Source organism: Pinus tabuliformis, chromosome 5_2 (genome assembly GCF_031772625.1).
Source record: "Pinus tabuliformis cultivar Carrire ecotype Pingquan chromosome 5_2, CPIR1, whole genome shotgun sequence".
Taxonomy (NCBI): Eukaryota; Viridiplantae; Streptophyta; class Pinopsida; order Pinales; family Pinaceae; genus Pinus; species Pinus tabuliformis.
In genome coordinates, this window is record NC_142306.1 from 834407698 (window position 1) to 834423833 (window position 16136).

Below are 16136 nucleotides of genomic sequence, written 5' to 3' on the forward strand. Positions count from 1 at the left end.
GAGCTATTTTTGGAGTTTTGAAGGTGGAAAAAATGATGGAAAAGGGTAACTAAAGGCTAGATGAAGGTGTTGAGGTGTCTGGAACTTGTCAAGGAAGATCAAGAGGGAACGTGATGGTTGGATTTGTTCAAATGGCAAGAGGGAAGCTTATGGAGAAAAATGCAGAAATTAGGGCAGATTGGCGAAATGTTGCGAATGACTTGGGAAATCTATGAAAAGTGAGTTGGTGCTAGCTGCTTTATGGATGTATGGTGAGTTGAGGTGTCCTACAAGAGATCTACACATCTACTTACAAAAATTGATCAAAGAAAGGACTAACTATATCATGAAAGCAGAAATTTCTCTAGCTTGACCTAATTTCTGACCTACAAATAGAAAATGCTAAACTGTAACCTTTGAATAGAAAATCATGTAGAGAGATCTATGGTAAAAGAACAGGAAATGATCTAGGAAACTAAATCTGAATCCATATATCAATCTTTCTGAATCAGGTCATCACACTAGAAGTTGCATGGAAGAGCAAAACTGTGTTTTTGGTGCTAGCAATAGTGCCTTGACCTCAAATCATAGTCCTAGAAAGGGAGAAAGGAGATCAGGGCCTACTATTGGCCTTTTTGAATCTTATTCTATCACTACATTAACCTACTTGAGCAACTGAAACAAAAATAGCTATGCAAACCATCAAAAGCAACCTAATCTAAACAAAGTAAAATGAATCTATGTAACAGAAATTAACTCATGAACTTAAGAAAAAACATATAAGTACAAAGAAAGAGGTGCTGGGCGACTTGGTTTGGGCCATAACCCAAGAGCTTCAGCCCTCTGAAAGAGATCAATGCTGGCTCAAAAACTGTTTCATCTTCATTATCAAAAATAAAAGTCACATTACAAAACTGTTCTTGAAAAGGAAGCTCGAAGATGAGCTGAACAAGTGTTGCACAAAAGTGTGACAATTCTACTAATGACTGGCTAACCTACTGAGGCTTTAAGCCCCCTTATTTATACAAATGAGTCCTCCAACATTCCTCCTAAAATCAAGGAGCTCGGCTTCCCAGAACTGGAGATAATCAACAGTCCTTCTTTACTTGCTCGGATGTCCCTTGGAATGCGTCAATGTGGACCTTTGGGCTCTGAGTTTCTGATGGAGGATTCGAGGAAAGGGGTCATAAATGAAGGAGACACCCCCCCTACAAATCCTCTTCCCTGTTTTCCTTTAGTATTTGCTGCCATTTGCTCATAAATCCCTTGAATTTGTCCAAAATTGACCAAAAAATCTACATAAAGCACACATTAGCCTACATGGCAAAATGACTAACCCAATTCACTCTATTAGCATAAATATATTAAAAAACATGCAATAAAATAATGAGAATGGTGGATTAAGTCGAATTAAGAGAAAAAATGAGCCCATATAATTACCCACTTCTGGGGCTCATCATGTACCTTCAAAGGCTGAATAATTGAAAGTACACTTTTGGGGACCAAAATTTTTCAGTGGGGAAGAGTGATCAGGAGCTCAAAAATCAAAGTTATCAGATCAAATTGAAACTAGATCACTTGGATATATCTAATCATTCTGAATTTGGTGTAATTCGTTTCACTCAAATCCGACATTGTATGAGAAATTTATTGTGTTCTAATCGTATGCTCAAATAGGTAAAAAATTTGCAGGTGGCTGATAGGGATATTGACTGGGTATCTGTATTGCCTAGGTGGCAAGGGGAATATTCTTGGAATATTTATTTCATTGGAATTCTCTAATAGGTCTATGGTGGTTGATTTGGACCAATAATGGGGCGACACATGGCCTAATCGGGGACTGCAATGTGTCACGCCCAAGTCGTTCAAAATTTTTATGGCGGGTTTGGGCGGAGGTTGGGGCTGAACCCTGCAACCTCCCAACTACCAAAAAACAACGTTACCATCTCAACTAGCATGAGTGACTTAACATACATGGGTGGCGGCTTAGTTTTGTGTTGAATTTGTTGGAGGCATGGGGGGGAGGGGAACCGCCAATGGTTTCCCATGGCGGTTCCCAATGTGAACACTCGTAGGTAAATAATAAAAGTCACCGCCTAGAGCTGACTGGCACCGTAACATCCATGGAGACATCCACATCACCGCCCCGTGTGACACCTTACCATTAAGCTGCCAACGATTAAGTGACCACTAGAGGAAAGGGGTCAATGCCCGAGGCTAGCCCATGGATGCATGACCCACCATATGACCTTGAATTTCCGCATTTTAGGCCTCGACAGAAACATTAAGTGTATGACAAATCTGCCTAGATTTTGATAGATTTGGTGGCCCGTTAGCGGAAATCTGGGAAAAAAGGAAGGTTTGGTGCAGGATTTTGTGCAACTTGTGGAGCGAATAGTGGAAAAACTAGGAGAGATCATAACTTCTCCATTTTTCGACCAAATTGGATGAAAAAATAGGCTAGGCAACCATTTTTGGACATTCTAGACTCATTGGAGTAGGTTTCAAAATCAAAGGAGCACTTATAGATAGGTTATTTTCAGATTGAAGTCTATGGGTGCCATGGTCAACTAGAGAGTTGAATCAGTTTACGAAGGCGTTTGAATATGGGGATGACCTTGTGGGGGTTCTCAAGCCTCCATGTGCTTTATGAAACAACTATTACATCAGTTATGTAGCTCTTATTCCTCTTTTCTCTATGTGTTTTGGAGAAGAGACTTGTTTATGTACTTCAAAGATATTGTAGTATTATTGATGCTCTTTGAAGTTGGAGTATGGGGTCTTGGTGCAAGATGCCTTTGTTTGCTGAAAGTTTACATGTTTTATTATAGGTTAACATATATATGGAGTGATAAATCTTGCAGAAGTTTTTTTCTTTGAAGGAGAAACTAACCATTCCATTTATCAACACTTTATGTACTCTTCTTTTCTAAACATTAAGCATAATGAGAAGGGTCCATGTCATTAGAGTTGATCCATGGAGATGTAGCCCAGGAGGGGTGAACTCCTTTAACAATGGCTGGTGTATTACTGATTGATGCATGCTTCTATTCATTGTTTTGATTTCATGTTTAAAACATAAGAAAACACACGTAAAAATCATGTTTTTACTTTCTATTTTGAAGTACAAAACTCAAGAACATTTTTTTATTCTGATGAGGATCTTAGTATAGAAAAATAATATTCCACATTCAGATCAAATTGGGAAAATAGGGTTTTTTACCTATTAATGGCAACGAGTTTCTCTTGAACATGACACTCTTTCACTACATCTTTGTGACTAATTTGGGTTGGGGAATTTGTTTGCCTTATTTTTTATTACACATTCTTCATGGGTCTTTGAGTCAATGCTTCCAATACAATTTAGTGTCACTCATATGTTCAAGAGAAATTCCACCTTCAGTTAACATCCGCTATAATACCATTAAGCCTTAGTTCATCTTTTCCACTCCTGAACCAGCTCTAAAACTTTATGTTTGCAATCTTGATACCTATTTCATGTCGTTGATGGGGAATACATCAAGGCCCTCTTGCAATGGGTCACTTCCTGTCGACATCAAAACATTATCCACGAAGTTGGCTTAGAAACTCCCTGAATTGCCTTGGAACTTTCATACCTCAATGGAAAGTTTCCTCGTTTTCGGTGACAAGTTCTCATCATTGGCCTTCGACCAAGAGATTTCATGTGGTGTTTGACTTCAGCACAATAATTCACACCACATAGATTGTATTATAGTACCTTGAGAAACATTATCATTATCGGTGGTTTCTCTCACATATGTGAGCAACTTACATCATTGGCTTGTAATCATGTGGTATCTACCATGTTCAACCTCAGATCACTTATTCACATGTTAGACTCGTACTATCAAGTAAACAAGGTAGAATACCCTAGACCTAGTTTCACCCGTCTGGGATGCAATTTCAGGATTCATACCAGATCAAACTTTATGAGGGCTATGATCATTTCAAAAATTCATCTAGGCATGGGTCCATTGTCTGTCATTAGTGTACATGACTTTGATTATTGTACGTATAATATTGGCTTATAGGTTGTAACAACCCTGGTAAAAAATTCATGTAATAAATATAATAAAGGAAAAATAATGACCATGGTCATGGAACATGTATTTCAAGCTAAATGTTGGGAAAAAACATAGTGATTGGGATCACTTGTGACTAATTAATGGCAATGGAAATTGGCAAAGGCAATGGCAAAGGTTTTGGAAAGGCATGAGGCATTAATCGACATTTTATTTACGAAAATAATGGAAACTATGAGAAAAGGAAGGTCATAGGTCACAGGTTTCATGTTAGGAGGAAATTGAAGGAAAATAATGGAAAATTGAATAAATTAGAGGCCTCATTAATAAAACGGATTCTGACTATTAGTTGACAAACTTATGTTAGTTTTAGCTTGGAGCTCTCTATTCTACTCTCTCTCATACTCTTGGACACTTAGAGTTTTCTTGGAGCACTCTTGGAGGAGTGTAGAATACTTGGGATTTGGAGCAAGAAGGAAAAGGAAGAGCAAGAAAGCATAAGAGGCCATCGGGATCAACAACTACACAGGTTTTTTTTGCAGGAACCGAGTTGCATGTATCATTTGTTTGCTAGTTTCGGCATGCATGACACATGCATGTTGTTTCTTGGTTATGATATGTCATTTCCATGGAATATTGCTTGGGTTGAAGTTGGATTTGCCTAGCCTTTCCATTTCTTGGATAAACATGGTGTTGTGGGTGTCTTCCCTTTTATTTTTTGGTTGGTTCTCATGTTCCTTAGCGCTGTGGGTTGAGTTTCTAGTTCCTCGAAGCCTTGGTTGGAAAAATGCTCTAGAAGCCCTGTAATAGCTTGGGTTTAGTTACTAGTCCTGGAAGCCTTGGTTGGAAAAATGTTTTGCAATCCCTTAGTGGGTTGATTTTGCGTTCTAGAAGCCTTGGTTGGACAAATGCTATGGATGCCCGACAACGGCTGTGGGTTGAGTTACTAGTCCTGGAAGCCCTAGTTGGAACAAATGCTTTGGAACCCTAGACAACTTGGGTAGAGACCAATTTGGAGATGGCTAGTGATGTCTAACCAAGAGGTGGAACTCGTTGAGGGTTGAGGTGGTTTGGCCTCTGGAAGCCTTGGTTTGGATCTGTTTTAGTTTTTTGATGGGATCCCACATTCATGCTTGGAATATGGCACAAGGGTGATTAGTTGAAAGAAAGATTTGGTTCAGCCAATAAATGGTCGGGTGGTACGTGGAAGTCCTAGAACTGGTTTCATTTTGCATATGTTAATAATAGCTTGTTTCCTCTTATATTTGATGGGTGAATATAATTGTTCATATGCATTTTTTATGGTTGTTATATCCTTATTATTTCTGCTGGTTATATGTTAGTTATGAATATGATTTATGACAGACTTGATGTATGGATATCATCATGTTTTAATTAGAAAAAGAATGAACAATGAATATATGACCTAATAGATGATAATGTACTTGTTGTGATATGACATCAATGTTTCTTTATGAATCTTTGATAAGCATGAGACTCCTATGCTCAGATGTGTTGTTATGACTTGTAGATTACATATTTGTGATATGTTTGACGAAATGTCTGTCATTGCTAGTAGGGGTCCAATCAATTCATTGATCAAATTTTTGCATTCGTAGCTTTAATCCATTATTAGTTATCATTTCTGGAAGTTTCATGAAGTTTTGGGCAGTGGCCTGAGTCCTCGCCTTGGAAAAGTGGCACAAAATATGGGGTCGCTTGCTCAGAAATAGTTGAAAAAGTCCACAATCGCTGGCATGCCTTGTTTTAGGAGTGACTGGAAGGCCACAATCGTCTACATAACTTGTCATGGGAGCAGCTAGGGGTCCAAATCAATGAAATTTCATTTTGTCTCAGGGGTTGATCACTGGGAAGGGTTGGTTGGCTCCTAAAGATTATGTGGCATGTGTCGAAGGAAAGATTGGTTGTGTTTTGTCAGTTGCACTTCCTTAAATATACATGGGGAGTTGAATCACATCATAGTATCCTCTCATCACATGTTTACCTCGGTGGACCAGTTAACTTGGGTAAATGTGGGAGGAGGGTGGTTCTAGAGTGGTTTCAGAGGATGGTTCACCCCTTGGACTAGATGGGTTGTGTGCTGGTCATGCATTCATGTCAGTTGCATATATGTGTTCCTTATGCTTGTCATCTATGTTCTTGTTGCATATGAATGGCGTTGGTCATAGTTGCAGTGGTGTTTCCATGTGAAAAGTTGATGTTGTTGTTGTGGGATGTGGTCATCATGAGTGCATGTCAATTGTGCATTGGTCATGCATGTCAGTGTTTATATATTGTTGTGAATATTTTCACATGGTGATAGTTTTCGTGCATGAGGTCATGGTATGTAGTTGGTATGGTCATGCATTGATGACTAGATAATGGTGAAATTATTATTAAATGTTTATATCATTATACTTATATATGTGTTGTGCTAATCTAGTTGGTCTTGCAGATGATATATCCTCCCTTGAACTAAACTGAGGTACATTGGTTTTTTTATGATTTGGTTTAGCTGACATGATATACCTTGTAGGAAGAGAAGATCAAAGATGAGTAACAAGATGGTAGAGTACAACTCACGATATTATCCCTATGGATCAGATGAGCAACATGGTGAGGGATATTCTCCTAACGTAGCAGACACTCTGAGAAGTTTGAAGTCAGAAATAAGGAGTTGCAAAGAAGATAATGACTGAATCATTCAATTAAAAGAGAGACTTCCTAGGGCATAGGAGAAACAAGAAGAGGTCAATGCAGTGATTATTCATAGCTTGTCAGACCTGTAGAGACAAGGACCACTTAGAATCATTCATGAACAAGAGGATAGGAATAATGGAGCACATGGTAGCAGGTCACATGGTGGGCACAGGTTGGATATAAATGAAATAGTTAGAGATGGAATATTCTTTGATACACCTGATAGACGAGGCAGTGGACATGGGCTTTACTCTAGTTTTGGTTTAGATAGGTATCATGGTCATCATCATTATCATTCTTATTGGAGGAGTGATAGGCGATATTTTCCAGATGAGTTCAAGAAATAAAAGCCACCTACATTTGATGGGGAAATGAAGAAGTCACGGGATGAAGAAGTATGGTTTATTGGGATGAATAAGTTCTTTAGGTTGCATCATTACTTAGTGAACATGAAATCCAGGGTAACGACATTCAGTCTTAAAGTTAAAGCATATATCTATTGGGAAGATGTAAATAATTTCAGAGGTATTCATGAAGAGGAGTTGACTTGGAGTGAGTTCAAGAGACTATTCAGGTAGAAGTATCTATCAGAGAGATACTATGACGAGAAAGAAAAATGTTTCTATGAGTTGAAGATGGGATCTATGACTGATGATGTGTACACTAACATATTATTGGAGTTAGTGAGGTATGTGCCTTACCTCAAGGAGTAGAAGGCTAAGATCCAGTGATTCATTAGTGGGTTTTTGGTAGTGTTCAAGGATAGGATTGAGCTTGATGAGCCTAGATATTTGGAGGAGGCCATCCGAAAGCTAAAGTATTATTTTGTAGATATGGGACTAAGCTACACTGGAAAGGTAATACAAATAATAAAGGAAAATGGGACAAGAAGCAAACAAGACCTCAAGATACAAGTAACAAATAGAATGCAACACCACATAAGAAGTTCAATGTATCTAATAGAGGACATATATTTTCGTCTGAGGAGCAGAACGATGGTGTAGGTTAGAAGCCTTTGCAGTGTTGGAATTTTGGAGGAGAGAATTGTAGGAGAGATTGTCCACAACATTAGGGTGCTAGATCATAGATCTACAGTGCTCATGAGGCACAAACGGTGGGGGATTTTGGACAAAGTATTCCTTGGATTTATGCAACATTGGAGAATAGGTAGGAAGATCACTAGGTGTCTATTATCGAGATGGATGGTAAGATTTGTGATCTAGTTGTTTCTATTTTGATTGACCCTATATCTAATTATAGTTATGTTAACCCTGACCCGGTGGATAAGTGTGGTTTTAATAAAGAAGTGAATGCAGAATCTTGGTTAGTGTAGTTGGATATAGGTACAAAGAAGAGAGTTCATCACTAGGTAAGAGATTGTGCATTTGAGTTGAATGGTATCATATAGGATCATCAGTATGTTTTTGAGCATGGATTGGTTGTGTATTCATAGAACCAAGGTGGATTGTTATAACAAGGCTATTGAGTATTTGAATGATAATGGGGAACAAAGAGTATTGCAGGGAAAGAAGAAGGAAACATCAGTTAGAACGGTGACAGCTATGTAGGCGAACCGCAGTCACAGGAAAGGGTGTGTGTTTTTTGCACATATTTCTAGTGACAAAGGTAAGGAATTTGAAGATGTAGATGTCTTGAGTAGGTACTTGGTGTTACAATAGTTTCAGGATGTGTTTCTGGAAGACATTTTAGAATTTCCACCTCACAAGGAAGTGGAATTTTCCATTGAGGTGGTACCAAGGACAACACTAGCATCAAAGGGACCTTACAGGATGAGCACACCAGAGTTAGTGGAGTTGAAGTTGAATTTGAAGGAAATGATTGAGAAAGGATACATCTGGCCAAGTGTATCTCCTTGGGGTGCACCAGTGTTGTTTGTGAAGAAGAAGGATGGTACTGTCAAGTTATGCATTGATTACAGGAATATGAACAAAGTGATCATCAAGAACATGTTCTCGTTTTCAAGGATTTATGATTTGTTTGATCAGTTGAAGGGAGCATCTGTGTTCTTGAATATTGAATTGAGATTAGGATGCCATCAGGTACACATAAAAGAAGAGGAAATCTACAAGACTAATTTTCAAACCAGGTATGGGAATTATGAGTTTATTGTAGTTCCATTTGGTTTTACTAATTCTCCAACTACTTTTATGTTCTTGATGAATAATGTGTTTCCTCCTTATCTGGACAAGTTTTTTATTATGTTCATTGATGATATATTGGTATATTCTAAAAATGAGGAAGAGCATGCCAAACATTTAGGGGAAATATTGAGATTTCTAAGAGAGAATGAGTTGTATGCCAAGCTTAGAAAATTCAGTTTCTTTCAGATAAAATTACATTACTTAGGACATGTGGTTTCCAAGGAAGGCATAACAATAGATCCAGAAAATATAAAATCTATCATGAAATGGGCAGCTCCTAGGAATGTGGATGAGGTTAGATAATTCATGGGGTTAGCAAGTTATTATAGGAGGTTCATTAAGAACTTCTCATAAATTTCTCATCATATTTCATGATTGGAAAGGAAAGATAAGAAATTTGAATGGACAAAGGAATGCACAACAAATTTTGAGAAATTGAAGTAGTTGTTGACAAATGCTACAATTTTAAATATTGCATATCCAGATAAAGAGTTTGTAGTATGTACAGATGCTTGCAATAGAGGACTTGGTGGAGTCCTAATTCAGGAAGGACATGTAGTGTTCTATGAATCAAGGAAATTGAATGAGCACAAGCATAATTATGTGATGCATGATCTTGACTTGGCAACAATTGTCCATGCATTGAAGATGTGGAGGCACTATTTTCTTGGAAGGAGGTTTGTATTGATGAGTGATCACAATGGATTACGAAATCTAATAGACCAACCGAATTTGAATTCCAGACAAGCTATATGGTTGGCCACAATAAGTGAGTTTGAATTTGAGATCAAGTACATTAAGGGGAAAGAGAACAGGGTTGCAGATGTTCTTAGCAGGAGGATACAGGTAAATCATATAGTGGCTATGAGTTCTTGTGGGACATATCTACATGATCGTATCTTGTAGGCATGACAACAAGATGACATGTATAGGGAGCTTATGCATAGGTTACAACAGGGTACAAGTGATCAAGTTGTGGATTGTTGTCTCACAGTGGATGGCTCGGTAAGATTTAGGGACAAAATATATTTTCCGGACGATAGTGAGCTCAAGAAGCTTATATTGAGGGAATTTCATACTAAGCCATATTCAGGTCACCTGGGATATTATAAGACATTGACAATGGTGAATAAGTTTTACTATTGGCCGAACTTGAAGAAATAAGTGGCAGAGTTTGTGGCTATGTGCTTGGATTGTCAATAGGTAAAAGCAAAATGTAAGCATCCAGGTGGTCTACTACAACTGATTCTAATTCCAAAGTGGAAATGGGAGGTCATTTCCATTGAATTCATTACAGGTTTGTCGAGGACATATAGACAACATGATTCCTTCATGGTTGTGGTGGACAAGTTGGAAAAGGTAGCGCACTTCATTCCAATAAAGTATACATATTCATCCAATGATGTAGCACATATCTTCATAAGAGATGTAATGAGGTCGCATGGTGTACCAAACAAAATTGTGTTAGACAAGGATTACAAGTTCACTTCTAGATTCTAGAAAGAGTTATTTGTAGGTTTGGGTATAGAGTTGGCCTTCATCACAACTTATCATTCATAGAAAGATGGATAGACAGAGAGGGTTAACAGGATCTCAGAGGATATTTTGAGGATGTATGTGATACATCAAGAATAGAAGTGGGAAGAGTATCTTCCATTGGTTGAGTTCTCTTACAACAATGGGTATTAGGAGTCACTGCGGATGAGTCCATTCGAGGCACTATATGGGTGGAGTTATAATACTCCCATAAATTGGAGTGATCTAGTGAAAAAGGTGTTGATTGGACTGAACATGTTAGTAGAGATGAAACATAAAATGTAGGTAGTCAAGAAGAATCTGAAGGAAACACAAGATAGAAAGAATAATTATGCAGATCATAACAAGTTTTTTAAGGAGTTTTAGGTTGGGGAACAGGTGTAGTTGTGCACCAAGCCCAAGAAGAGCTCCTTGAGGATTGGATCATGTCCCAAGTTGGAACCTCAGTATTGTGGAACTTTCAAGATTATTGAGAGGATTGGACCAGTAACCTATCGACTTTCACTTCCTCTGACAGTGAAAGTCCATGATGTTTTCCATGTGTCATTTCTTAAAAATTATTTTAAATATGTTGATTTTGTGATTGACTATTATGTATTGAAGGTAGGTCCAGAAGGACAATTCCAGCCAGAACCTTAGTGCATTTTGCATAGAAATATGCTCATGCTCCAGAACTGACAAATCAAGTAGGTTAAAGTGAAATGGAAGCACTTTGGGCCCAATGAATCTACATGGTATATGGTGGATCAGATGTGGGTTATGTATCCTTCTCTATTCGCTAGTTGAGAAAATGTTTTTGGCATATGTTTAGGTGTGATGTTTGGTATATGTAAATATGTATATGGATGTAAATAATGCCATGAGTTGTGTTATAAAGCTCCTGTTAACACTTGAAAATTGCACACTATAAAAGATAACTAAGGTTGTCTAATAGAAAGTACAAATAAATATTTTCCAGTTGAAAACATTATGGAAGTTCCAAAAATTTAACTTCTCCTAAGGTTATTAAGGAAAAATTTGGACCGTGCACAAAGAAAGAAGGCTAAAGGCGTGACCACACGAGTTTTTCTTCGAAAGCCACGCGGTCGAGGAAAAGTGCGACTCAGAAATTCGATACCACTTCCCACACTTTGGGGAGAATTTCCTGATATTTCCAATTAGGGATAGCCAACTTGGTGTCGCCCTAGATATATGCATCCCTTAATGGAATCACCTTGTCCTACTCTTGAATCACTATCATTCTTGAACCAAGAGAGGGAATGTGGGTTCAAAATTTCCTATATAAGAAAGCCATGGGAGAACCAAAAGAAGAGACAATGTTATGCTGGCCAAATTGCTATCAGAGAAAACCAACATTCTATTATTGAAGCCAAATAAAGTAAGAGCACTAACATGTTGGCCATATTTCTTCTAAGATATCCATCATCTTAGTGAGAGGAGAAGATTCCACCATTGGAGAGTCTTCATACTTCTTTGAGAGAGAGGAGAAGGGTTGTTTATCTAAGTCTTATCACTAACAACACAAAATTTGTATATGATCCTTTGCATGGAACAACCAATTGCTAACGAGGTGTCTTTTTGTACACCATTGCCACAAAAACACTACCACAGGAATGATGACCATATTGGTAGTGTTTTTGTTGCAATTCTGTACCAAAAGACACCTTCGTAGTAGTTTGTTGTTCACTACAAAGGATCACAGATATAGTTGGTGTTGTTAGTGAAAAAACTTAGATAAACAAATCATCTCAAATAAACATAAACTAAAATAAAGATATAAATACACAAACAATGCTGAATGGAGCAAACAAATCAACAAAATAATGGAAAAATCTCCCTTTATTGACTACTATTAGTAGAAGTTGAATACAATAGATGAATCTTAACGATTGAAGAGAATTCTTTGAGATGTGGTGCTAAAAAATCCTCAGCAAGGAGTTTCTTTTCCTAAATATCTTTTCAAGCTTCTCCTCTCTCTCAAAGAAGTATGAAGACTCTCTGATGGTGGACTCTTCTTCTCTCACTAGGATGATGGATTGCTTTGAAGAAGTATGGCCAACATGCTAGTGTTGTTACTTTCTTTAGCTTTAACAATGGAATGTTGGTTTTCTTTAATAGAAATTTGGCCAGTATAACATTGTATCTTCTTTTGGTTCTCACATGGCTTGTTTATATAGGAAATTTTGAACCCATCTCCCCTCTATTGGTTTAAGAATGATAGTGACTGAAGAGTAGGATAAAATGATTCCAATGAGGGTTGCATATCTTTACGACGAGTGCATGTCAATTGTCCTTGATTGGAAATATCAGGGAATCCTCCCCCAAGTGTGGGAAGTGGTCCCGAATTTCTGAGTCACACTTTTCCTCGACCACCCGACTTTCAAAGAAAAAGCAGTGCAATCATGCTTTTATCATTCTTTCCAGGTGTGTGATCCAAAATTTTCCTTAATAACCTTAGGAGATGTTGAATTTTTGGAACTTCCATAATTTTTTCAGATGGAAAATCTTTATTTGTACTTTTTATTAGACAAACTTAGCTATCTTTTATAGTGCATAATTTTCTCGTGTTAATAGTTTCCCCCTGTTGTATGAGGTTAGGATCACGAGTATAGCCAAAATACATCACATTTTTCTGTTCTGACTGAGAGTCTATGTAACTTCTTTGAGATAGAATGAGTAGCTTGTTGTAGAGATGAGTAGAGGAACCCCTTAACCGAGGATAAAATGTAACCATGCTCTGAAGAAAACTTGAGTTATAAATAAAAAGTGTTTTTATGAGGCAGACACATCCCATGCTTGTTATGATGACTTAGTTAATACAATTTGATAGTTATAGGTTTTTTCAAGTCTCATTGTAGTAGGTGGCATGTTGATGGCTGGTGATGATAACTGCTGACACCCTCAAGGGCGTTTCTTGAACAAATAGAATGAATAAGTTTCCCCCACGCATCGTCTACGTGAAGCACTTATTGAGAGAGGTTCTTATGGATGTATGGGTATTTGTCTGTGGGAACCTCCCTTGCATTGTGGTTTAAAAACTGCTAAATGAGATGCTTAGTGATGCGTGGGTCTTATACTAAATGGTAGATCTACAATGGTTATAAATTATGATACCATCCTAACATGAAAATGGTTTTGGTGTTGAATGCCAGGGGGACCAATGATATCAATGGGAAATGTTGATTCCCATTGTGCCACCCGAGGATGTTCCTTAAAGGGGGAACACATCCAAGGTATGACCTCAATCCTGGAATATGAGTGGTGGAGTCGACATGAAAGAAGTATCAACCATCCAAGAAGTGTTGATATGTGGAATCAAGAAATCTGGTGAAGCAGATTGTAACATGGTGGGTCAACAAGGCATGATAACAAAATTTGGCTATACTTAATGGATATGGACAACTGGCCTAAGTTTGGAGTTGTAATGCAAGTGACGAAATTCAAAACAATTTTTCTGGTGGCGGTATCCTTGGAGTCAGTAGGAAATCTAGGGTCTATGTAAGTATGCTCTAATTGACATAAAGATGGTAAATGACTATGGGGGATGTGCAAGCTCAGACCAAGGGTGACTAGAAACTATTGTCGGGTAAAAAGACAATAAAATATGGGTGGGAATATTTTCCTATAAAAAATATTTGTACACTTTCCAAAATAATATGAAGGTGGTTTGGATGTACATACATAGAGACGGGTGCCCCATAAAAACGATGACCTACATGATGATGGAGCTAAGGTGTGTTGTGTGGAGGTCGAGGGCCCCATTAGCTGGTCTTGGTGTGGGGTTGATGAGGTAGATGAAGTGATACAAATGGGCTATGGTAATATGGGTGGATGGTAGGCCCAGTGTAGCATGTGGTGGTGCATGCAGTTCAATCCATCTGTGATCAAGGATGGCATCCCGACAATAGGGGAGGAAAGAAATGTGTGTAAAATGACTCCCGAGACTAAGGGGATGAACATGGATACAAATAGTGTGAAGGGGACTTCGAAGTGGGGTGATCCATGCATGTGGGGCTCTATCGACCGACGTGGATTCTTACCATGTGCCGATAGAAGGTGATGGTAAGCGTGGTCGAGATGGTGAACCCTATGGTTAATGTCAGAGATGTGATGAAAGGTTATGCAAGTTGGTGGAGGAATCCTATCATGTTAAGTGGTGGATGATACCTTAACTGTCAATTTCCACTTGGGGAATGAGCTTACTATGAACGTGTTGATATCCTACAATTTTGAAAGCCAATACCCCGAGTGAAAACATCCTTCTATCAAAATATGCAAAATAGAAAGAAGGATGTACCAAAAACATAGGAAGGCACACCTGATGGGTTCTTTGAATGAGTGAATATGATGTTTCTTTTGCCTAAATGCATAAGCATCATGCCACGTGTCAAAGGGATGAGACAGGGCTTTGTAGGAGGTTACCTCTTCTGAAAAGCATGTTCCCCCAACGAGATCTCTTCAACAATGCGAGGTTTGATTGAAATATAAACCTTAGTGGATGTGGTATTTAGACTGATTTACTTATCTTAGGGGTATGAAGTCCTTTGTTTCTACTATGAAGATGTTGTGACTTGGTGCCTCAGTAGGTGAGAATGTTTTCTCTGGTAAGAAGAAAGAATGGTGATGTATGGAATCCCAAGGGAAATCTGGTTCCGTCATGGCCACTAGAATATCTTCGTTTGAGTGAAAAATATTATCTAATGTTGAATTGGGTTATGAAAGGTCATGAGGGTGGAGTTGAGGCCTAGCTGTGCTGGTCGACAAGCAAGAATATGATTCTTTGGTTGATGTCATAGAACCTAGCGAAGTTGATAATGTGTGACTAGAATTATTTTGAGAATTCCCTCCAGGGGGGTTCTGATGTTGTTAGGAGCCTTCCTGCTTGATATTTACCATTCCTTTATGGGGGAAGGGATGTTTCATTACTACGAGTTGATGGTTTTTCCCTCCTTTCCCCTTTCTATCATGTATTCTTTTCAACTTAGGGAGTTGAGGGTAATGATGGGTATAATGACCACATTGCTGGCAGATGGTGCAGGAATGATTTGTACTTATGACTATGTTTTTTTTTTCCTCTATGAGTTGCTATTTGTCTGACCCTAGTTTTGATTTTGGTTAGGGTTTCCCTAGCCGAGTGCTTGTGGGGGTTATTGTTGATTTCTACCCCCTTGTCCAATCTCCCTCTTTAGTTTTTTCTTAGCGACATTAGGTGGGTTAGCTGGGTTTAAATACTCCTCTGATTGTTGTTGTTGAGCAAGATAAGGTTTCACTAGATTAAACCTTGTGTTATTTTACGTTGGTGGGTTATTTTGTTGTTATGTGGGGAAATGAGAATACTGGTTTCCTTCTCCCTGATTGGTATATGGATTCTAGGAAGAGGGAATTGCTTCTGAATTCCTAGAGGGGTATTGGTTTCTTTGAGGGGGAGGGTATCAGCCTCCATGTAGGGGCCGATATTGGTTAACCCTACTAACTGTATTCTGCATCAACATGGATTGACCGGGATAGTTTCATGTATGTTATATTGGTGATACATTTCGCAATCAATCCATTTGCACCGTTGGATGCACCTGGTGTCCCTGGTTTAAAAGATTGCAGGAGAGGGACGTTTGGAAGAACATGATAAAGGTATCCATACTATGTGTAGATAAGATCTAGTTGTTGAGATTTAATGATGGCATCTTCCTCATTTTGTGGGTTTGAATTAGCCACATCT